Source organism: Anser cygnoides, chromosome 18 (assembly GCF_040182565.1).
Source record: "Anser cygnoides isolate HZ-2024a breed goose chromosome 18, Taihu_goose_T2T_genome, whole genome shotgun sequence".
Classification (NCBI taxonomy): domain Eukaryota; kingdom Metazoa; phylum Chordata; class Aves; order Anseriformes; family Anatidae; genus Anser; species Anser cygnoides.
In genome coordinates, this window is record NC_089890.1 from 3,911,137 (window position 1) to 3,935,609 (window position 24,473).

Genomic DNA, 24,473 nt, shown 5'->3' on the forward strand with positions numbered 1-24,473 from the left:
GACTTGGAGTCATTGTTCCCCTAACAGCAGCCCAGAAACTCCCAGAACCGGTACTGACACTTTTCTCATCTGCTCTAATGCACAAAGTGAATAATTTCCCTACGTGAACTGGTAGCTTTTAAAGGTGCAGTACCTCCATGTTTCTGAAGCCAAATTAAACCTCTGTTATATATCAATGAAAGAGGAGAAGGGGGCTACAGGGATTAATCATGCTTCTCTGGCTGTTTGGTGTCGTAGGTGCTTCTAGCCATACGTGTTGTGCTGCTGACCTGCAATTCTGAGAGTGTTCACAGTCAAGAAGAAAGGCAAATGAAACACAAAGGATTTCACTGCTGTTCTGGTGTACCTGCTCTCACCGTTGCTGGTTACTCTTCTCAAGTTAATGGATCTGTATGTAGTTTACTTTGTCTGAGAGAGCGTAAGGTCCTTCTGTAATTTTCCCTCCAGACCTTGGGCACTCTCCCAGAGCCATGACTGACCAAAGGTTACAGAGTGGCCTCGCAATCACATCCACCAGCTCCCTCAGCACCCGTGGTACATCCCACCAGGGCCCATGAACTTACAGATGTCCAGTTTGCTTAAGTATTCCCTGACCTGATCCTCTTCCACCAACGGTACATCTTCCTTGTTCCAGCCTTTCAGCCTAGTCTCTAGGACCTGGGATTCCTGAAGGCCACTACCTGGTAAAGAGTGAGGCAAAAAAGGTTTTCAGTACTTTGTCCTTTTCGCTGTCCTGGGTCTCCCATTTCATTCAGCTCTGGACCCACATTTTCCTTAGTATTCTTTTTGTCACTGATGCACTTGCAGAAGCCCATCTTGTTGCCCTTGACATCCCTGGCCAGATCCAATTCCATCTGGGCTTTTCCTACTTCATCCCTGGATGCTTTGACAATATCTCTGTATTTCTCCCAGATTGTGTGTCCTTGCTTCCACCCTCTGTAGGCCTCTTCTCTGTGTTCATTTGGCCTTGAGTTTGCTCCCTGTTCAGCCATGCAGACCTCCTAACATTTTTGAATTGACTTCCTCTTTGTTGAGATGCATCACTCACGAGCTTAGAGAAGGTAATCTTGGAATATTAACCAGCTTTCTTGGGCCCCTTCTTCCCTCCAGGGCCTCATCCTACAGGACTCTACCAAGTAGATCCTGGAAAAGGCCAAGGTCTGTTCTCCTGAAGCCCAGGAGAGCAGACTTCAGACAGATCCCTTAGGCTAAACAAGCCTGGGTCACTGTTACAGTGAGGGGTGAGCAGAAGTGCACCCATGGCACCGGGCAACTACCCGGGTACTCGCAGCTCACACTTACCTTCAGTAATCACACCTCTCATGGCAGCGTGACCAGGCCTTACCAGTGAAGAAGCAGTAAGGAAAAAATTAGGTTTTTAATTTTAGGCTTCTGCAGTACAGTGCATAGCTAGGATGGGAATATGGAGGCAAACGGCACACTGAGAGCACAACATGCAGAATCCAGTTTGCAAATGCTCCATAATCTAAGATCTAGCACCATGATTTTGGAATGAACTTCCCTCCCCCAGTGTTTAGCTACAAAGTGTTTGAGTAAAGAATGCTAAATTACATGCAAGTCACATTAAGAACAATCAGTCTCATGTAATAGGGAATCTAATAGTTCATAAATGAGATGCAAATTCATTTTTATGGGTGCACTATAATAAGCCAATTATTTCAGAGCTCTTCAATTATGCGTTTTCAAAAAGCTGAATTGCTTTAATTTTTTATTTTTTTTAAAGAAGCTTTAGGTTTTTCCATAGCTTACAAGGGGAAGAAAATATATCTGCCTTGCAAGCAACGTCAAAAAAAAAAAAACACCCCCAAAAACCATGCCAAGTTGCAAGCAAGGAGCAATACAAACATAAAAGAATAAGCCAGCTGGCAAGCCACACACACAGCAGACAAGCAGACAATGGACCTCTGTGTTCCCACCAATTAAAGACATTCAGAAGCCCATCCTATAGCAGGCTGGCATGAGTATCACTGCGTGTGAGATTAGCATTAGGGAATCTCAACAGCAGCAGCGATATGCCAGGTCTGTACACAGAACTGGCACTGCAGCTCAGTGACAATGCCTTACCACCCTCAAAATGGCCCTTTGTGACTTCTGGCACTGAAATCCTGAAAAGAGATGTTTTTCCTTTGGAAAAAGGATCAACGCTGGGATACTCTTCCTGGAACCCCTGCACTGCTGTTCTTCCTAGGAACTGGGGACAGGAGAATGTAGGTACTGGTTTGGTCAGGAAAAACCAAACTGAAAAGATTATGCAAAGGCAAAAGCATTCTCATTTGTGCATTACTCGCAAAAGAAGAAAAATAGTGCGAGAACCCAGCCAGACTCTCTGCAACCTGTACGGTAACGTGAAGTGCAACCTGCATCAACTCAGCTGTAAATCTGACTTACAGTTTTTCCAAGAAATTTTGCAAAACCAAAGCAATCCTTTCAATGGGTGACACTCCTTAGTTTTACAGAAATCTTCCTTTCTTAAATGTTATTGCTGATTATTATTAACCGGCTTGAATCACAGATCACTTGAGGACCAAACCTCTCTCTATGATTTTAAGACCTTTTAAGGTTTTTGCTGCAATGATTGCTATAAAGATTGGGATCTTCACTGTTGTTGTCTTGAGTACCCCGCTACTGAACCTTGACAGCTGATGAGACATGGCCTGGTTTTGGTCTATTATTTTCAACTGGGACAAAATAGTTTGAATTATCTACGTGCAATTCCTCTTTCTCATATAAACCATATTTTATTCACAGAGCCACACAGAGGAAGATCACACAAATTGAAAAATCACAATTGCTCAGATCTTAGCTACACAACAATAATGAACTTAGTTTTAAGCATGATCGTAACATGCAGTGCCAGCCTCCATTTCTGCTATTCATCACTCCTCTTTATGCTGTTATTATTCATACTGTGGCCTCAAGAACAAGGAACTCTTCTAATACAGAGCTCAGGCACTGTCCCAAAAAGGCTCAGAAGTGCTGGACTCCTGTCTGATCTTTCACATTATCTTTTAACCTTTTTCCGTGCAGCACATGCCTATAGAGTAACTGAGGACAGCACTTCCCTTCCAGTATAATGAGCAGGCGTATCTTTCAACCCTTGCTGTGGAAGTGCTTCAACCAAATGAAATGTACAGACAGAAGTAAGGCTGCTGTGAGAAATGGTAATGTAATGTAATCCGCCCCACTCCCCCAAAGGTTTCCAGCCACCCTGCCATGTGGGTTCAATGCTGTTGCTCAGGCACATTCACCGTCTATTTGTCTTGGTCTGCTCAGGCTCACCTCCAGGCTCAGAGCTCTTGTCTGGTGCCTTCTTGTAGCAAGTGTAATACTGCTATCCACTGGCCTGAGCTGCTTAGTCCCTCAGAAATGCCTTCTGCTGGACCACAGGTATTCAGAGCTTCTCATGTAACCTCTCTCAGGGATGCCACAACAGGAAAGCAAGAAATACATTGAGAAAAGTTAAGCTGGGATTCATATGTAGAGGTGATATCTTACACTTGTGCACTGCACAATTCTTCTTCAGTTTTATTTAGTTTCAAAGCATGCTGCTTTTACTTCAGAATTCAAGTAGGCTTACATGCCTCAAGCATACCAGCCAACCAAGTAAAATATATATAACTTCTACTTAGGAACCTTGTCTTGGTCCAAATTTATCATCTAAACTGAGATTTGCATGTGGGCTTTCCTACCATCACAGAGATTGCTGTTTAAAGCCCTGCAGAGTCGCATGATGCCTCCTGCTTTTCACCCTCCTTGCGAGCCTTTGTCAGTTTCGCTACCAGGCCTGGCAGAGCATGGCTTGGCCTGACATCTCTGACAAATCTTCTTGGACAGGACATCCCAACAGAGCAAGTTTCTGAGCAGAAGCAAAAGAGGCAATCAAGATAAATTGTAGCACAGCATTTTACACTTTTTGTTTTCTAGAGGCAGTACAAAATTGATGTTCAGATTTAGAACTAATTGTTTAGTTTGGAACATGATTTTGACGATGACTCAGAACAAAGCCTATCAGAGCTTCGAACACATTCCTATCTAAATCCACGCGTACCACTTGAAAATGGAAAATGATCCTCATTTTAACGAAAGCCATATCTAAAAGCAAAAATATTGAAAAAAAAATACTGGGAAAAGTCTAGTGTCTGGATCAGAAGTTCCGTGACTAGAGGCTGTGACAGACTCAGAGGTAGCTTTTGAGAGAGAAGGGCACCCCTTAGCAGAGCTCAGCCTCCGAGTCGGCAGCCGGTTGACCTTCTGGGACGGAATGATTTTAATGGCATTCTGGGCTTATAATGCTGTAAACCATATTGTGAATACATACATCAGTCTTGGGTAAGAAGCTTAATAATAAATTAATTTTTTTTCCTTCAGCCAAAAGGCAGTCCAAGCCATAGCTTTATTTACAAAAGGTTAAACATTTCTTTAATTGGATTGCTGGCATTTAAGTGTGCAGCAGAATATCCTTCAGCAGTGTCCCTTTTATTTGTGACTGGAGAAGTGCCTAGAGAAATGCCAAGGGAAGATTTCATTTTAATAAAAAAGAGAAGCTTAAGATCCCTTTGGAGGCTTATGTTACATCTCAAAACTACCATGAACTAATGAATTTAATCTAAAAGGTCCCCAACCACAGGACCGAAGAGAAATTGCAACAGTGGTGTAGCTTGACCAAGCTGACTTTCTATGCATGTTAGCAGTTGTATCTTTGTGCTTACATCCTGTAATGAATACAAACACACACATCTGAAGATTTTAGTCATTTAAAATATATTTTAAAATGAGAAATATGGTTGCCCTACAGCATCGTAAAGACACTTCAAAGAACCGTTTGTGTCAGAGACTTACACACAAATTGAGCAAAAGGAAAATCCACACCCCCCTTCTCCCATGAGTCAGTGCTTTGGAAAAAAATATACACCAAAAATTCTACTGCCTGGAAAAAAAGAGCCCCTTGTTGGCTCATATTGGGGTCACGCTGAGGACCCAATTCTGCATGGTGCTGGAAACCGAGTGCACTCAGCTCTCCTAGGCTGAGTTATTATCTCACAGTTGTTACATGCACAGTATGGAAGTCTCCTGGGAGAGTGGCTAATGTACACTTTGCCTCCCTAGAAAGCAGGGTGGGAATTTATGAGGAAAGAAAACAGGGCCTATAAATTACACAAAGGACCTTTAAATGTAGGTATAGGTTTCATTATTGGAGCATGTTACTGGATGGTCAAAATTAAAAACAGCTTCTAGAAAGTGGATTGCATTTAACTTTCCATTTGTGAGAAAAGAAAAAGAGAAACAATTTCAAACACAGCCCTGATTAACTGGGCAAGTTACAAAGTATGATGCCAAGTTTGCATTGACACAGTAAGTGACCAGCGTGTAAGTTATCATCCATCAGGTACCTCTACTTTAACATCTCATTTTGCTTTCTGAAATGTGGTAATTCAAACATTGTTTTAATGCTACTGATGCATCTAGGAGACAGAATTTCCCTCGAACATACTTCACTAATGCCTTAGAAAGCGTGAGTCTGTAATCCTTGTGCAATGGTTGAGCTCCAGTACGCTGCAGCTGCAGAGGCGTAAGAGAGACGGGGAACCACTGCAGAATGTTGGCAAAGAACACCTTACCTCAAGGCAGGATTTCCCAACTCTACCAGCACAGAGCACAGCAGCCAGACCTCCCCACCTACAAACTACACCAGAGTCTTGCCCTCATCAAACCTCTAAACCCATCACAGCCACGGTGTAAGGCAAGGCTCTCCAGAGATGAGGTTTTGCCCCTTACTGTACCTAGAGCCTGAAGTATTTAAACAAAGAATTACAATTTCAGGCATGTTGGCTCCTCTCTCACAAGATACCCACGCTCCCAGAAACACCAAACAATCCAGGAGAAACTCACCTACCTCAGGAATTTCCAATGTTGCTTTACTGTTTTAAGTCACAACTGCCAGTGTTTAGATACGACACTTCCATTTCATGAAGAAGTGAGCATTATGCCTTTGTGGTGCTACAGAAAAGATGGAGAAAGAACAATGAATACTCTTAACAACCTGCAAACCAGAAGGCAAATCAAAACAATCCACAATTGCATCATATCAATAGTTTGATTTACCTGTTTAATACAATTTTTAGAAATTTGCAGTTGGAAACCTTGAACTTTCCAACTCTATTATACTCAAAGAGTAGAAGTCTCAAGTCACAAAATCAAGACACAAGTTTATTGCTACACAGACCTTCAAACAGAGCTGGTGACAACCAGGCCTTATTGGAATGGAGGAAACCAAATTCAAACAAAACATTTCAGATTCTTGTTTGCATTCCATCACACTGTTACTTGAAAAGGTATCTAGAGAAAGAAAAAAATAATAATACTTCATAAAATTTTGAAATGGCATTTCACTCCAAAATGTTTTTAATCATCGCTACAATCTTTATATCTACTAAAGACAAAAATAAAGTATTGCTTTTAAGGTTAGCCAAAGCATTCTTCTAGCTTCAAGAAAAAAAAAAACAAAAAACTTCTTCCTTAATTATTTTGTTTTTCTCAATCATCCTAAAACAACCTTTCTGGTTTGATCTGAAACGAGAGCAAAACTTTAACAAGACACTTACCTGCACGGGGTTTCTTCTCCTGTCCAGCTGTAACTCCACCTCCAATGCACAGAAGTGGTAGCTTCCTTCTCGTGGGACAAAGTCCTGAGAAAAAATCCTGGAAATATCAGCCTCAGCCTCTTCTATTCTGAAGTCACATATTTGTCCTTTGAGTCGTGATTCTTTGACTCTACTCACCACGCTCTGTACTGGATTTTTACATTTAATGAGGTTGCAGGCTGCTGCTTTTCACTATTATCCTTAATCAAGTTTTATTGATTACTGGGACACAGCATCAATAGAAAGAACATTACAAACAAATGGAAAAGCTGCCCAGAAGCTACTGGTACGCTTTTTGTGTTCTAGCAAAAAAACAGCTGATGTTAAAAAAAATACATAAATACTAATAATGTCATTGCCTCTACCATTCAATCCAGCGTACTCCGTGCTGTGCACTCCTTGCAAGATACTCTGATGATCCTGGACTACTCTGTAACCCTGTAATCCTGACACTCCCTTGATGAAAATCTGGTTGATAGGGAGAGGCTGAAGGCGCATGTATGCAGATGCTGAGGAAGACCTCGAGGCAGAAGGATCACTCATAATCAGTTTGATGTGGGCAGGTAAAAATCCTACTATCTTACACAGGCTCTCTTCCTCTCAGATAGGAGGAAGGCTGCAGAAGGCTGAAAGGATGGTGAAACACAAAGATTATTTATTTTGCAGTTATCTATAACTAATTAATTGTATTGAAGGTAATGGCATGGAAATCACCTAGGCCAGGTACTACCACAGGTAATACGCCTGCAGAAAATTAACAAATCAGAAGAAGTGACCAGTCATTCTCATTACAGGGGATTAAATTAAAATGTACTTAATATTCTACAATAAAATCCAAGGCTAGAAATTAAATCAGCTAAATTTTAAGCCCCTCATGAACAGCAGCATATGTACTATCAAGGTACATTAGAACATTAAATAATAGAATTGTGGAATTTATGATATGCAATATAGTTGTGCCCGAGCGACTGAGCTAATTTAAAAAAAAAATAAAATCTCTGCCAGTTCTTAAACATCCATTATTATTTAGAATGAAAGCAGGGTGACAGCAGTGACCCATACCGACACGTGCATTTCCATGAAGAGTGTTTGAGAAAATAAATTAGTTTGTTTGTGAGCCAGGATCCCATTAAACACTGCAACCCATTGAGATACAGGCTCTACCTCATATCATCACATCATTCTTCAAACTCTTCCCATTCTTTTCTAGATATAAGTTGCAATTTCCCAAGAAAGTTGAAAGGAACCAGAAAGTTACTGCTGTTCTACCCCTTTTGGCTCTTCTCATCATTGTTATAGATGATTTTGCCAAGGGATTCAGCATATGTTGTGAAACCATCCCTCAAAGAAAGCATGTTGGAGCTCTTGATTTCTTTATCTTGAAATTCCCAACTGCATTGCGTAAGATTAATGACTAAATGTTTTCCATGAAGAACAAACACGTAACAAAGGGTTGTCTGCACAGGGTGGAAAAAACCTTCCTTAATTTCATGTAATTTATGTCTCTGCTATGCCATGAAGGAAATGGATCTCTCCCCATGCACCTAAGTGGAGCTACATGGGCAATTAATAGTCAACAAAAGGAAAACCTAACTTGAAATTTCTCCTTCATGCAATTACAATTATCTGAAAAGCATAATCGCATTAATGCAGCTCGTAATGGCCATCATTTGCAGGAGATAAAGTAGCCAGGTTTAAACAAATAAACCAACTCTACCACAAACTTAACTGCACGTTAAATGCATCAAAATCTGTCTGATTAGTGTGATTATCTCACTCACCCCTGCCCCCACGTTTAAGCTTCTGGTCGCTGTTCTGAAGAAAAGAAAATTCATTTGTTCTGTATCGCTTGCAGACGTGATATCCTGTGCCCTTCCCGTAACATTGCTGTGATGTGACGTGAGGATGTTATCCAGGGAGACACACAGGTGAGGAGGAACTGGCTGCCAGTGCTGGTATTCCCACACTTCAAACAGCTGCTTACAAGGACATGCCCAGCCCAGACTGAAACTACACGGTGCAAGAAGCACGTTGGAGGAGCCCCAGCAACCCAGAGCCCCCTGCCACTACACACCTGGCACGGAAAGAGCAACCAGCGCTCAGCCCTGGGTACGCAGCGCAGCCTGGCAAGGTACCTCACCAGGTGCAGAGTAAGCCTGCAGACACACTCTGGTTACACACATGGGCTCGGAGTAGGCAGCAGATCGCATGTGGTTTGAGGAAAGGTTTGAGGAAAACTGCATTGCAGCTTTCGGTTTTTGTAGGTTTTACATGTCCTTGGACATCTGATAATTAGGGAGTACCCAGCACCCCAAGCGAAAAGCATCTCGTTCACAGCTTTGTGTTCCCTGGTACCACGGGTCCTATCCTTTCCTGGAGCTCCCCAGGGCCTCTGTAGTGGAAGTGATGAGTCCAAGATTTATTAAATGGGGGACATTTCCTAGCTGTCCACTACGAGAGACATCAAAGCAGAGCTTAGTCAGGCACAGACTACGAATGTTTTCCAGCTGGTGCCACTCATGCTCAGCACTACATTACTTCGTTCCATTTCTCTGCCCTTTGTTACTCCTTGTTCAGGGAAGGTGGGATAGAAGTTACCGTATCTTCAACCTGTCATTTGGTGACACAGCTGCAACGCTCACATGCCTATCTTCTGGCTTGCAGTTTTCCCCCTGCCCCCACTTTGTTTTCCCTACAACATACATGTATTAGTAGCTTCCTCGTGAATTTGCTTTTTTATGTGTGCATTAATTGCTAAATTACTATGTGTCATATCCTTTCAACTGCTCATGAATGTCTTTGTAAGTATGATATTTTATGGCAATTTAACTGTGGAGATTACAAATAAAATTATCATCTAAAAACAGAATGATTAGTAAACCAAGATAAATGCTGCAAATTAATCATCATTTCATACATCACACTATGGTTTTACATTTTCACGTTAATATAACAGACGCAAGTTGCTGAGGTGAAGAAAGTTGTTACAATTTCAACTACACCAAATACCAGTCCTTAAACACCAACAAAACACACATTGGAAATTTTTAACTAACCTTTCAGTCACACGTGCCTTCACAGAACAATATCCATTTTTTAGCAGATACTTGCCCAGTCACGACACAATGGTTATTCTGTCCATTTCTGTTCTTTTACTGTTCAGCTGATGGTGAGGAGTGTACAAATAGCACTGCAGCCACTGCTTCCTTTAGCTAGATTTGAAAGAACAAAACTCATTGTCTGCAAGTCTTGGTGGGGCAGGACGTGCTGTTCTTTCTGAGTTTATGCAGCATTTGACACAAGGGACAGGTCCTCATTTATTAGAAGACTTTTGGATGCTAAGGGAACATCTCCTGCAAAATAATGGAGAGAAACCTTTTCGTATGAAAACTAACAGATGTGTACCCTGACACCCTCTAACATGAAACACACACACGAACATATTCCTCCTATGTCCAAGCACAGAAGCAAACATTCCCCCATTCTAAGTTACACAGCATTGGCTCAGCTAGACAGAAAATGTGCGTGGTTACTCCAGACAAAGATTAATCTCTCTTTGATGTATTCAATACTTCACATGCTCCACATTATCTGGTGAGTATATATGCCTTGCCTTCAAGAACGTGATGTACTATGCCATACATCATCGTCTAATTTATTGAGTGCACCTCTGCAGCACGCACTGTACATCCCTGCCCAGGGTCAGGATCACATGCCAATCTTCAGCCTCGCTTTTCCCAGCCCCGGGACTCTGCCGCGTGCCAATACTGCCATGGTCTGTGCAGCAAGCCGTGTGCTCACAGCTCAGCTGCACCCTACGCTGCTTTTGTCAGAGCAGGTGCATACTGAGCCTGAACCACAAACAATCCACCACACTCGTTAAAAGCAAGATTGTGGGAAAATCCAGAAGTAGTAAGAAAGATGGCACCCCAGCAGGAGCCCCTGGAACAAGGAAAGCACCTGGATCCACAGGCTCACACACTGGCAGCCAGACAGAGATTCTCCTTTCTTCATTTTACAGAATGGAAATCCAGCTGGGGCAGTTGAGGTTTCCATTTGCCACACTTACCTCCTTGCAGCCCAGCTGCTTCTTAAATATGAGGAAGCTGAGAGACAAAGATGATCCCGACTCACCCAGATTAGGTTCAGTTTCAGAGGGATTTCCATGTTAATGCAGCAGGACGTGCTCCTTGTTCCTACACCAGGCCCTCTCCAGACACCCGCTGTGCCCAGCAGCAGTCAGTACCAGAGCTGCAGGCCAAGAGGTGCCCACAGCCTATGCGGGTAGGAATGGCAGAAAGAAGAAACGATCAGACAGAAATGCAGAAGTCTTCTAAGTGCATTAGTTCAGTTTGTTATATTACAGACATGGGGCTACTGCAGGGAAACAGCCTGGAGTGCCGCCTTGCAGTTCTTTGTTACAGCCACACAACAACTTTTTGTCAGATAATGGTCAGAACGCTCTGTCCTCTGCTGTGATTACCAAGACTATCTAACCCCACTTATTTCTCTTTCTTTGGTGTACGTACAAGAATCGTCATCTACAGCTGAACTTAAATGGAAGCATGCTGCATAAATATTGATACTTGCTGTGATTAATATTGCTATTTACATTAGCGATGAATTGGGTTCACATAAAAATAATTAGCACAGCATGCCTGGGTATTATTTGCTCCTAATTATATCACAGTTCATTTCACCAACAGCAATGTGTCACCAAGTCAATAACAACCAATGATTAATACACAGAATGCATTACCTTAAAATAATACCCCGTGTAACTCCCTGTGTTACGATGAAATACTATTGGGAAGCCCCTGGATAATTGCTTCAGGTGAGTTCCTGGCTGGAGTTAGTGACACTAACGTAAATTGTAAATGCAGGTTTAAAAAAGGTGTTACTGGGCTTTTGCTTGTTCATTTTCTCGCTTTTACTCTTTTTCCCATTATTTACTTTCACACTGAGAGTCAAGGGTGACTGGGGGCACCAAAGGTCGGCACAACCTTTCTGCAACGTGTGACTCCATCAGGAGTTGCCCAGGAGCAAGGCGGTGTGGTTCAGGTGCACCCCCTCAAGGAGCAAGCAGAGCTCCCTCACCTTCAGCCTGAGAGCTCCTGATGCACTCTTAGCAAACACCTCACAGAACAGACGGACTCAGGCAATTATGTCCCAATCACACCACCCAGGCAGCAGCATAAATATAACAAACATGTAATAAACCCAGCCAACAAAATCATCCCCAGGGTCCGCCTCCTACATCTGCCCAGCCTCACTCATCTCCCAACTCCCCTGAGCAAGTCATTTAACCACTCTCTTTGCCATCTGGAAAGCTGGGACACTGCCGCTGCTGCAGCACTCACGGGCTATCAGGAGACTTTGTTTACCGGGTTTGTGAAGAAAACTGAGATTTTGGGATGAAATGAGTTGTCGTGGGCTCCATTCTGCAAGATGCTGGCTCTGGCCTGCATCCAGCAAAGCACTTAAGCACGCAGTTATCCCTTTAAAAAGTACAGCAAATTTTCTCTGATACAGTTAGTAGAAAAAATATCCAAAAGGCTTAAAAAATAGCTTAGAGGCCATAGGAAACCTAAATACAAGGGCAGATTCCAAGGCACGAGAAGAAGAGCTTTATGTCGTTCTTAAGAGCTGCCGTTCCACTTTGGGCTCTGATGGCACCTGCGGCATTTGAACAGATGAGAGCGGCCACGTGTCACAGCTGGAATCAAAAACTTTGAAAGATGCAGATCCACAGATCATTTTAAGACAGCAAATACAAACTTCTCTTTGCTCATCACTTACTGCTTAAGACAAACTTGGATGTAAGTTAATACTTCTTGCCAATATCTGTCAAACATACAGCCAGCTAACGAATACTAAATATCCCCCTGTATATTGCATGCCCATAAATCAACCCAGCCAGCATTAACATACTGAGCATCTTTACGGTGTGCTACTGCCCCCATGTGTAATAAACATTTCTAACACTAATCCTAGAACTGAAAAGCACCAGCCTGATTTTCATTAGCACAGAGCTAGCGGAGTATCATGGATAAAATATCCTGGTTCCCTGCAGCCAGAAACCAAAAGAAAAATCAGGTGACTATTGTACCGCAGGGATATCTGACTTTTTCTTAACCTGTCAATGACAGGACAACACTGTCCCTTCTCATTTATTCAACAACTTCATATACTCAGACTTTTGTAACAGTCTTGATGAAGCACAGAAAACAGCATGATGAGACACTGGAGGTGAGCTTTTTCAAGACAGTTCAACTATTATTTAGGTATAAAATTAAATAATCAGAACTTGAAAGTTTTCAGCAGGGTAACTCAAGTGCTTTTGAAAAGTTATCTGAAAGAGTTACTCTCAACACTTAATGAAAGACAGGTCTCTTTGGAAAAAATGAGATTTTAAGCATGCTGCTGAGTGCCCTGCAGAGCCTGGCAGAGTTCGAGAAACATCTCAGTGCTGGGTACAAACACCCAGTAGGAGGGAAAACACACACCTCGTCACAGAAATGGCAGAAACTCCCCAGTCTGATCAACCTCTGTGCAGCAAAGGCTTCTCCCTCAGCGGAAAACAAATGCAGTTTCCTGTCCTGGCACACCTTTCAGTAGCTGCTCATCCAGTGATCTCCATCTGCAAAAAAAATGACCAGGCCAATCATTTCAGTTTTATTTCAAGCAAAACCAATACTTCTAGCCTTCTTGTCTTAAATGCTGAGAACAATGTTAAGTAACAACAAAGAAACTCACTTTGTCATTTTGCCAATATTGGTATCAGGCATTTTGAAATTACTCAAAAAGGGAAGTTACTGGAAAAAAAAATCCACTACCTTCTCTTGCATTGAGACCCAGTTTTATAATCAGCATTTTTTGATTAAAAACAACATAATGGCATAAATTCTCAACAGCTGTACTTAGTACCTCAAGAAATGAGCTACTCAGCAAGTACTTCATTTAATTTATGAAAAGAAAGATGAAGAGGATAAAATTTGCTGCTCTTACTTTCTAAGCACATATTGCCCCACCCAACGTAAATGAAAGCAGAGCCCCTGCTCCCTCACCTGCCCCAGCTCCTCTGCCAACACCAGACACAGAGGGCTTGTCCCCAGCACCGGCCTTGCACATCCAAGGGCAAAGGGGACAGGACACATCTCTTTTTCCAAGCCCCGTGTGGCTCCCACTCCCACAAACCATCTCCCATGTGCAGCCCCATTTTCAACACAGCTTTAATGAGCTGGGAAACAAGTGCAGCAGCTGCCCTCTTCCCCCATTATCCCAGGATTGAAGAGCACGAGCCGCCATCCCCGGAGCTGCAGCTCTCTGCTGGCCTTGTAACTGCCCGACCACACGCACCCCATCAGCCAAGGCAGTCCTGGCACGCCAGAGCCAGTGTTTGACAAGTCCAAATGTCCCCGACTTTTCTGAGGACACAGGATGACCCAGCTCTTATTCCCACATCAGCAGAACTTGCTCTTTTTCCAGCAGAAGATGGGGACCTTGGCGTCCCCTGTTTGCACGTGAGATCCTTTTCAGAAAGGCCTCGGACCACCTGCCGGATTTGCAGACCAGTCCATGGACAACCACGGGCTAATCCTAAGGGAGCCACAAAATAATTAAGGAAGGAAAGTTTATTTACCCCCCAGCTACACAGTACCACATACCTACATGGGAAAGCTTTCCGAGATTACACTGAGAAAGGACGAAACCATTCCTGCAGTACCATGGTCTTGCAACCCCAGTTCAAGGCAGAGGGGAAGGCCTTGAGCAGTCCCCAGGTGCTTCAGTGCCAGCACTCTGAGTGAGCCCCAAAAGCTGGCCCTCTGGAAATCCCCTAACAGCCACTAGACCTGCAGTTCACACTATTCAAATTGATGTTGCAGCTTTTTCTGCAGTACAACGCAGAGCACAAGCCCCAGGGAGGCCGCACCAGCCGTGGCTGTGCCTCTCGCTGCACCCTCCGGGCTGAGCTGACCCACGACCGAGCACAGGAAGCTGCCCCCAGCCTCACGCCTCCAGATGCCCATGCCAAGGGCATACAAGACACAGAAGTAGCCACGTTTTAAAGCTTCACAGCAGAATTTCATCTTCTTGCAACTGCGCTTCTCTGCGCCCCTTCCAACTGGAAGCAGCTTTCCTCTGCATTTCCACTGCACTCGTACACTTATTTTTCAAGATGAATTAACCCTTTGGTCTCAAGATTAATTTCCCGATGCAAAGTACATGCCGAGAGAGAGTCAAAGTGGCAGTGAAGCCCCACACATCTGCCATAGGGAAGGAGCCCCATGACAAGGCCAGTGGGATCGCTGCACAGCGCTTGGGGGCGTTCGGCCCGGTGCCCCTATGGTGCAGACATACGTACAGCAGGACAGGCAGATGATATATGGCTACCCACAGAACTTTATTAACACGTTAGGGTTTACAAAAATATGCAGCCTAAGCTTTTTCAGCTTTTTCCTTTTTTTTTTTTTTTAAAAAAAGAAGATATTTTCCACTAACTAAACCGATTTTTAAGTACGGAGCAGTCATTTGCCAGGTTTTCAAAGCCATCTGTTTTCAAAGCTTACCTTCCTTGTTGTTTACCACAGGCTGTCTATCTGTTTTAACAACCTCCACTGGGATTTCACATACCTCATTATGCAAAATCACTACTTATGCATTCACTCCAGCACTTGTCTAACTAATCTGCACTCATAACACCTTCCGTGGAAGATGCAGCATTCCTCTTCAGAGGCTGCAGATCAAAAACAATAGTAGCTGGTGTCATAGCAAGACAAAACACAGCCTCCTGTGTATTACTGTTGTGATACAGGCCTAATCCAAGACTGCTCGGAGCTGCTAAAATATAATAAAAAAATACCCTATCACAAGAGATTTTGTATCATATGCAAGATAAAAAGCATCTATTTTTAATGCTGGGACTTATGCTTGTCTTCGTCAAGAGGATTCTAAGCATTCTGGGCTCCCGGGCTCGTCCCCGGCAATCTGACGAGCACCGTGACCCTCCTCTGACGTTGCTCACGGCCTCCTGTTAGGTTCATCCCAGGCACCACACTTTTCTTGCCAGCTTTCCACCTGCCACAGGCAGCCCGAGCAGCTGACGGAGCTGGAGCTGCTGTTCAGAGCCTCCCTCTGCCCCCGCTCCACCTCCCCGCAGGTCCCTGCCGTAAGCAGCGGATCATCGACAGCGCCAGACCCCGCGAACTGCTCCGGTCTGTCGTGTCGAGGCCTGCTTGGGGACCCTTTAACCACACATCATTGATACAATCCATCACGTTAAGAGCTTGCTGGGGGATGCTTTAATTCACGGATTATTAACACAATAGACTGTAACGTCTGGTACCATTATGGCTGGCTGTGTCACAGAACATCCTCAGGTAGGTTAAAAAACAAAGAAAAATAAATTCTGCTAGCAGGAGATCCACTGTATATAGGGTTCTCCAAATAATTTAAAGAATCAGAATTTATTAAGATCATTTTTTTTTGCGTAAGAAATTCAAGCATGAGTTCATCTTCCTTGGAAAATCTTGCTACTATCTCTGTTTGTCTGTATATTGTAAAATTTGAGAGCTAAACATGAAAGTAAAACTTGCTGTTCTTAGATCTTTAAAACATTACAGCTGCAATGACACTGCTGTGGTAAGATTTAACACTAAAACTCCAAAAAGACAAAGTGTCTTTAAATTATGTTTATTTTACATCGGGGAGAAAGGGAACTCCTGTTGAGCAAAGCACAAGAGACTGAAGTAACAGAAAGAAGTGGAATTTCATGGTTATGATTTCCTAGAAAAAAATATAATACATCGGTCCTGTAAAAGGCTTTTCATCTATGAAACTGAAAGCATTTTCTGAGTGAGGTAAGCATCATATCACTATCCCATTTCACACATGAGAAAACAGAGATTAGAAATAAAGGGGGGGACGTTTCCAAAACGCATGCATCCAGCTCTGGATGTGCCTGTACCACGTGCAGATATTACAGCCCTCCACCCCACGTCCTACCCCTGCGTGCTACCCCTCCCCAGGATCCATCAGCCTCACCCTTGGCTACAGAAAACCCCCAGAAAGATCTCCAGGCCCCCCTGACAGAGGGGTCAGCCTGCCCGAGCCTGCCCTGAGCAGGCAGGGTGTGAGGGCGCTTCCTTTTCCCACACAGCCTCTCCTGCCTCCCTGCCAAGCAGGCAGCGCTACGCTGCTAGCCCAGTACAAAACGACTGGCCCCTAAAGTACTGCCCCAAATTGGGCAGGATATTCTTCCCTCGCCCAAATGAATCAGTTCTCTAATTATATTTATCCAACACAGCCAGAGCCTCCAAGCACTTGGTGGGACCCCTTCCTTTGCCCAGCACAGCAGTAGCACACTCCAGGATGCGGAGCAGGGTCTCCAGGCAGGAGCCTCGCTGCACGGGGTGGCACAGGGCACGCGGGAGACAAAGGGCACAAGGGCAGAAGCTGCCTGCTCAGACAGCCCCGGCAGCCAACCTGAGGTAGGAAACCAGAGCTTGCTGGAGGGGGTTCTAACATGCAATTTGGGAACTAGCTGTGATTTCACCTAAAACTGCATCCAGCAGGGCCCGAGCAGCATCACCACAAGTCTGCCAACGTCTCGTGTCAGCCTCGGTCCCCCTGAAATCAGAATGGTTTTTAGTGGAGTGAGTGCTCACGGAGTGAGGCTCCAAGAGAGAATTACCTGTAACATCCACACTCGTTTCTTGTGCCATGACTGGAACAAGCCCAGAATTAGGACGTGCATTTCATTGTGTCTTTGCCTTGCTTTGACACAAAATGGAAATCATCCCATGCCCTCACCATTGCAAACCATTCTGTGGTTAAACATGCTTTTACATATAATGCCCTTTATATTTGGAGAGATTTAACATATATAGCAGCATTAGTATTTTTAGTTTCTATGCAAGAAAAAAGCTTCACTAAACCTCTTATTTGGAAACACTAATTAAGTTTGTATACACTGCATTATACATCTCCATTATATCATAAACTACTGGTTTTTTTCCTCTTTATTTGCCTTACCTGGCTGGTCTATTGTTACCAACAGTGCAAATTCAACCACTATTTGCATTTTGCTGAACCTATTTACTGTTGGCTGATTCAACTCTGCCAGCACAGATGTTCAAGGTAAGCGTGCTAAATACCTGACCTGCCTTGTACGCTTCTGGAACACATTGGGCTCGTCAGTGTGGCTGAACACCGGCGTGCCCCAACGTCAGGAGACTGCAGGTATGGATTAGGATTGCATCCGTGTAGGCACTGGATAAATATGGAATAATGAGCAGGTTTTGCACAAAGTTGTTCAAATGATTTATATAAATGCCAGCTACAAATAGGATCAGATTAACTTTCAGCTCCGGTGAATACTAGTTTCATTGGAACCAAATCCTCTGCTTCTAGAGAGGCTGCTGGAAATAGCAGGCTAGCTATCCAAGAAGCGTTAAGATTACAATACTTAAGAACAGTGGTTGGGTGGCCCTAAGGCAAAACCCCATCAGTTTAGATTACAGGTCAGATAGCTAGCACAGACCTGTTAAATGTTTGTATTTAAACTAATACACTCCCATCAGGAGCAGTTCTATTCTTCACCACACAGCTGGTTTTCCAAACAGCACAGAGCGCAGCACCACTGTTCTTAAATATCCCCTTTCAGCCTGCTCATGATGTAATTTAGAAAACTGCTACAACGGGGATCAGAACTGCATTAAACAAACACAACGGAAGTCAGGCTGCTGGAGACAAACATATAAAACAAACATTGTACTAAAAAAACAAAGCATGGGGTATGGGGAGCCTGAGCTCCGTGCTGTCGGGAGCGGTGGAACAGCCCTGCACGGCACAGAAGGCACGGCCACCCCACGCGCTCCTGACACAGAGGCTGGGGCAGCTCCTTAGGGCTCCAGTGGAGATGGAGACCACACTCTGCATTCAGCAACGGGCATGGGAAGCTTTACCCAAGCGGCAGCGACCCCTCCTCGGGCAGCTGATTGAACACTGGAGATGGTGCAACACTCGGCCTGGCTGCACTGCACGCCCTATTGCTCACCTTCACATCAGGTCGAATCCTGCTTCTCCCCTGTCTCAGAAACACTTTTGCTTAAGGCAGGAGCAATGATAACCAAGTAAGGTGCTGGTCAGCAAAACAGGGCTGCCAGAGCCCACCCATTTTGATCATGAGGTGGCCAGAGGACGGAGGACTGTCTCACAAAGATACCATTGGCACTACAGCAATAAGCAGTTGTTTTTGTTTTTTAAGAGTTTAATGTGATATTCCTGACAACCCCTATGGAACGAGTACTTGCTTCCCATTTTCTCTGACCTCTGAAACATTCCTCGATCCAGCGTTTAAGCAGCACACTAAAACCAAGTATCAACAGGTCCGAACTATAGCACAGAAGATGGATACAAATATCTAGCCTTTTGCTTCTAATGGACCTTGAAATTAGTATGACTTTTTCTATTTCATCACCGTTTTTCAGAGTTTAAATTCTTTAGGAAGGGAAACTTCTAAATTCCTTCTCCAAGTCTGCACAGCGTGAGGCTAGACAGGTGGGTCTTGGCTGCTGCAGAGATAAGCAGAGACACAGGGACTGCTTAGAAAACATGGCCACAGCCCAAGTGCAGAGTACACAAGAGATACGTAATACACACTCGTAAACGAGAACTTAGTTCTCTGCACTTTTTAGCCATTTCCAAGCAGGGTAATCTTCAGTACACTAGTTTTAATATCTTCGTTAAATGATCCAGTGGTAAAGATGAAGCTATAAAACAGTTACAGAGCAAACTCCAAGAGTTAGGATTACTGATGAGCTTTACAACCAAGTCTAACAGCAACTGCTGGGGAGAAATCAGGTAAAAAATTTTGCTTGTCTATGGTTTGATCTTTGGGGTCCTTTTGGCCCCCAGGATCACAAGGCCCAATACTAACAGCGTTACAGGCCTGCTCCGTACATCCCTGTACTCAGCCAGAAGAGCTTCCACCACCATTTGCAAATGCAGAAACCACCAAGATGATGCTCTGCTCTACAGACCCCATCTACAAAAGCACTGCAGCATCTCTGCTGTGGGCATCTGCAAAGCGCAGGAGATAGGGAAGATCTCAGAAGCCTTAAGACTCATAGGGAACTTAGGTCCTGTTCAACATCAGGAAGATTTATGCTCTCAAGTCAGGCATCTTGCTTTAGTTACAGCCTTCAAGGGGCAGCTCTGCCCCCAAAGGGCTGCCAAAGCCAACCTGGGCAACTCGAGGTGAGCTGGAGCAGCCCTGCTATTTCCTCTGTTCCACCTCCCTGAAGTTCGGGGCTAGCTTTTTGAAATCGCAAAGATCTACATCCAAAAGCTTAAAATCCAATCCAGATCTCCTAATTCAATATTTCGTAATATACTACTAAAAGATTTGGCATTCACTGATCTTCCTTCACTGGAGTAGTCTAAAACCAGAAAAAGCACTCCCTGATTTCTCTTTGCAAAGCATGATGACAAAATCTAAAGGCTCCTGGATACCCAGTGTTGGTCGGCTCACGGACACGAGACAGCAGCACTACTGCAAGCGTTGGGGATTCACTGGACAAACCATGCAGCACAGGTTGGATGTGTTTATTTTTAGTATCAATAAACACAGTGCTTCCCTAACAGCCCCTCAGAGCCTGCTGGTGTCAGAAACCTGCCACCAAACTGAACCTGTGATGTGTCCATATCTAAATCCTGACTGCACAGGAACCTGTTAGACAGGTGTGAGTATAGATTAATTGTTTTGCCCCGGTTTATTTCTAGAAATGAGTGGTCTGAAACTGCCAGCATTAATGTGATGCTTTACTTTGCAGTTTAAATTTGGATTTTGCAGCAAAGCTGCAGATAATGTAATTGACTCCTTTTATAGCTTAACCCTCAGCTACAACATCAATATTAGAAGAGGAAATGTCATTTCTAATTTAACTTAATTTTTAAAGAACGTGTTTCTCTAACTTTAGGTATGTAATATCTTTTTATTTTAATTTAAAAACATCTCTTTTAAATGATAAAGTAGGCTAATATGAAAGCCAATATTCAGTTAACTGATAATTTCAAAGTAAACAAGCCCTTTCTGCATAAATGGAGGCCATCAGTCAGCTTTGGTCTAATCCTCTGAACTCAAAAATATTACCCCAGAAAGGAAGTAATTAGAAAATATTTTATGCAGATTTGAATAGGGGTCTTTGTGCAGGCAAAGAGTGAGACAGTTGCTGTCACCACGAGCCATGCTACCAGAACATGTTGTTCTTTTGATTTCAGAGACTCAGGGTGTATTTATGATTTAAAAAAAAAGCCAACCCTGGGATTGGAAGCTACATGTTAGCTGACTTCAATTAAAATATTTAAGCTTGGCTTTTAAATCATGCTAGCAGCTTGGGCTCAAATTTCTTGCTTCTAAGGTTCTGGTCCCATGCGGATATGTAATGCACTGTGATAAAGAACAGGAAAGCAAAATCGGAACATATGTGATTTAAAAGGCACATTGCAACCATTTTAAAACCAATTATCTCTTCTCAAAATACTAAAGAAGGGAGAAAACCACCCACTCTAAAGCTTAGCTGGACTCCATCCAGAGCCATTAGTCCAGGAATTCAAAACATGAATGCTGTCCTTTTTTTAAAATCCTAAACTTTTAAGTTTGATTTCTCCTAGCTCTATCCTTTGAGTTAAGATGGCATCCTTAAAATGGATATTTAATAAACATAACATGAAGTTCACATCCAGTTTTGATGAAAAACATCAGTCTAACCTTTCCTATGCTTTTGCAATTACTGTCTTTCTCAGTTCCCACTTCTTTCCTTTATTAACAGTTGCCTTTAAATAAGGTAACCATAGCAATGCTTTTCAACCTTGATGTCTTTTGTTTAGCTTGCTTGAAGACAAAGTCACAACATAATTTTCACCAACAACTCTTATGACAAACAATTTCAATACCAAGACATTTTTAAAAGTGTGCTATGAAAGAGGGGGTTCCCCCAGAAAACACACCTAAAATAATTTAGATCTAAAGAAATAGAAGGCACGGTGTCTGGTGGTATAACGCTCTTACCTCACCTTTAGAGCTGATCTGAACGATCCTAAACCTTTTTTGAGTTCGCTGACGTATACAGGCCATGAACCGGAGTGAGGACATGGATTCTGTCAGGCCTCAGCAGCTCCTCGACATCTGTTCGGGCTGAGCTCAGCCTCACCGAGCACACGTGCCTGCACGTACTGGTGGCAACTGCTGAGCAAAGCCAAGCTTGAAAGCTCAGCACACCCTGATAGACGAAGACTACAAGGGGTCAAAGGAATTTTTTTTTTTAGCCATTTCCCTCACTTTGAGAAAGATGTGAAGACTTCTGGCAGTAACCACGTTAAATTTTTAAACGATTAATTCAGCTGCATTTTTTCAGGCAGGGCACAAGGTGGATCACACGTTAACTCTCCTTCCACATCACTCCCTTTGCTACGCAGATCCGAGGTGTGGGGACGTCTTGCTTCCATGTGATCCTAGCTACATATCCATACTCTTTACAAATCCGTTACGTAACATTCACCATCTATAATCACAATTTTACTAAAATATTGGAGTCTCAACATAAATTTTGAACAAAGATATGCTTAATATTCTACCAGACAGAGTTTGTTTCACAGTTCAAGCGTACCGTATACTTCCACCAAGAATATTTTGCATTAAGCTATATGCATGGAAATTGCATCCGAAGAAAAAAAAAGTAGCAATCAGTAATCTGTTTCACTTAAAAACAGCCTGCTAGTTACCTCCAAAGTAGAGGTTAAAATGGGAACATATAAATACTCTTCAGCCTTCTTTTTCTTCCCTTGAGGCTGTGTTAGCCCCACCCAATAGTCCTTCTGGGTCTCAGGCACGGTCCCACACCAAAGCTGAATCATCACTTCTGGTTTTGTAGTGATTCATGAGCAGGACCCCAGCCTACTCCTACTGATCATAGAGCAGAAACGCCTCTTGTCTTGGCAGGAGCAGGAATGTTACTTTGAACTCGTCCTCCCCTACAGATGGGATGTTGCTAAGTCATGCAATGTTAACTTAAGCCATTGTCTTCGTATACTGCTCATGAACATCATTTATCTTGTGATTAACTGCACGCAGACTGCAGACCAGGACCTGAAAACCATTTATAATACCGGCTGTGCCCAAGAATAATTCAGTTTAAGTTAAAGAGGCACTACTTCCAGCATTAATGTTAGAAAAATGGACCCACTGCATGTTTTAGTACTCTTTCCACCTGAAATTATCAATACTAGCACATTATCATTCAGATCTGATCTTCCCACAAAGACTTTTGCTGACCTTTACAAGATCCCTACCGAGGTGCACTCTTGTCCTTCAGACCCGTCACTTGCTTTGGCCACAGGATTTTTCCACATACTCAGAGGCTTCCTCTCTAATCAGATTACTCATCACAGCAATCTAAAACCCACTGCAAGTATCAGGCTTTGTGAAGGCTTTTTACAGGCTTTGGATCAGACCAGCACACTGGCAGCAAAACCCCTGACATGTCTGACAGCCTGGACAACATTTTCTTGTACTTTTTCCAAATGAAGAGAGATCCAACAGCTCTTTCCAAAGGGATTTGTTTCTCTCTCCTCCCAGTAAGATGCTTACTACTGCGTAGGCTGCACAAAATATTTTGCTAAGGCAACTTGTTCTTGCCAGTCGAGACCTCAGTGTTTAATCATAATACACAATCATCTACAATACATATGGGCTGCTACTACATTTTGTAATTGCATGCAAAACAGAGAAGCTGGCAACTGCAACATTTGTATTTATTTTGCCTTTTCCCCCACAATGTCCCTACTTCTCTCTTACATGTCACATTCTTACCTCCAAGCAAAAGTGCTAAGTACATTTAATACTGGCAATTCCCCAGGATTATATTTTTTTTAATAAATCAGATTTTCTGCTGTTATAGCCCATTTCTCTCATCTCCCTCCCTCTGGCAATAGCAACTGCAAGTGGAAAGCTGAGACACCAAAGCTGGTTTCCTGCGGCAAAGCTCGGTGCCAGCCATTGTTCTAGCAGCACGTACCTGCTGAACAGTGCTCGCATTCAGTGCCTCTGAATGTTTTCCTTCCCTCCAGGGTGACAGCTTTGAACAACAACCCTCTTACCATACTCAAACCCCCAAAAGCTTTCTGCTACTGCAGCAGTAATTTAATCAACAACTCAAAGGTACAAGCTCTCAGCAAACAACTGCATCTACATACCAGCCTCCCCAGTGTGAAGCAGCTTCCCACCATCTTTCCACCTCTTTTTTCCTTTATCTTCTGTTGAAAAATCTTGAGAATCTTGCTTATACCATGGGGATGTTTCCCCTCTCTCACTGGTCAAAATCTGTCTCCTTGTAAAGAACTTGAAGAATGAAAAGAAAAATAAAAAGAGTCAGGCTGGGGAACTTAGCTCTGCTCCCAGGCTGTCTCCCCGGAGGACCTCGCTAGCACCGATCCTTCCGTAGCCATGGTTTATTAGTGCCTGCAGGAGTTCTCTGGGTTTTTGTACAGACAGGAAAATGCTCTCCCATTTTAGATCTCTTGCATGGCTCACTGTTAAATTGGGGCCTGCAAGCTTGCTTGAGATTGAGGGAAAACAAAGCAAAGGTAAAAACTGTGCCTCGTCCCTGAGAATAACACGGATAGCACAGCCTGCCTGCAAAAGTCATCACCAAGCTGAGACGGCCCGAGGCCACCAGCTGACACTGGACTCTGGCTTTTGCCAGGCCTGCAGCAAAGATGACTGAGCACTGCCTTCTTCTGGAGACCACG

General features: G+C 43.5%; 1 long non-coding RNA gene across 12 annotated transcripts in view; it reads right to left on the reverse strand.

The window, feature by feature from the left end:
- LOC106041093 (uncharacterized) overlaps window positions 1-24,473 on the reverse strand; it is a 45,436-nt gene that overhangs the window by 9,579 nt on the left and 11,384 nt on the right. For 10 of the 12 annotated variants that reach the window (XR_010825725.1, XR_010825724.1, XR_010825723.1 and 7 more), the window contains 8 exons: window positions 23,919-24,063; window positions 13,169-13,302; window positions 10,797-10,938; window positions 9,719-10,015; window positions 6,624-7,288; window positions 6,245-6,357; window positions 5,911-6,018; window positions 564-680 (listed from right to left, as the gene is read on the reverse strand). This is a non-coding gene — a long non-coding RNA (uncharacterized lncRNA). Of the gene's footprint in view, window positions 1-563; window positions 681-2,459; window positions 3,878-5,910; window positions 6,019-6,244; window positions 6,358-6,623; window positions 7,289-9,718; window positions 10,016-10,796; window positions 10,939-13,168; window positions 13,303-23,918; window positions 24,064-24,473 lie in introns of those variants that run through there. The other 2 variants (XR_010825721.1, XR_010825726.1) reach the window with 2 other exon arrangements.